Here is a 994-nt window from a genome sequence, read left to right on the forward strand (position 1 = left end):
AAGTCATTGTTCAGCAGCCTGCTATGGCCTGCCGATCTTGGGACTTTTTCTGTATTTGAATTAGTGGCGTGCCACGTTGTTTGGTAATATCGAGACTGTGTCTTTTCACTTGTCGACCTTGGATTTGTCAGCCTCAACAGCCAGCAGCTGTCTGTGTGAAGAAAACCTCTAGCTTCAATGGGCCAGGAGCAAGAGGCAGAGCTGAAGCCCAAGGTTGAAGGGCTTTCACCCAGCCCCTGGAGCCTGACACTTTGAACTCAGACTTTTAGCCTCCCAAACTGTAAAAGAATAAGTTCCTGTTTGTTCAAGTATCCCATTTGTGGTATTTCCTGTTAAAGCAGCACTAGGTAACCAAAACAGTTATATATAATGTACCACAGACTCAGAAAACATTTCCTAGTTACACAATAGGCACTCCATGCAGTGATGTAATTGTCTTTACATACTAATGATCAACATTAATAATATATTTGAAACACAATTTCTAGCATAAAAGAAGTATTTAATAAATGTTCTTTCTCAGTCTTAATACTATATTTCTTTGATCCCAAGATCCCGTTGGGAAGAACATGTTCAACATTCTCAAACTGAAAGAACTGAAGGAAAAATTCCAGCCTTGAGTTGCAAAGTTGAAGCATTCTTTGGGCAAAATATTGAATGAAGCAGGAAGCCTCAAAAGAAGATAGAAGGAATACAGAGTCACTGTACCAAAAAGAATAGGCTGATCTTTAACTATTTAGGAGGTAGCATATGATCGAGAACCAATGGTATTGAAGGAAGAAGTCCAAGCTTCACTGAATGAATTGGCAAATATAAATAAGTCTCCAGGAATTGATAAAATACCAATTGAGATATTTCAAAAAGCAGATGTAGCACTCAACAAGATAGATTCACACAGTGGCTGCAAAGAGGGGCTCGAGTATGCAAGGATTGTGAGCATGGTGCAGAACCTGGCAGTGTTTCCTTCTGTTGTGCATAGGGTGGCTATGAGTTG

The sequence above is a fragment of the Orycteropus afer genome, unplaced genomic scaffold, assembly GCF_000298275.1.
Source record: "Orycteropus afer afer isolate SDZICR_OR568_19922 unplaced genomic scaffold, OryAfe1.0 scaffold00375, whole genome shotgun sequence".
NCBI classification, from domain to species: Eukaryota; Metazoa; Chordata; class Mammalia; order Tubulidentata; family Orycteropodidae; genus Orycteropus; species Orycteropus afer.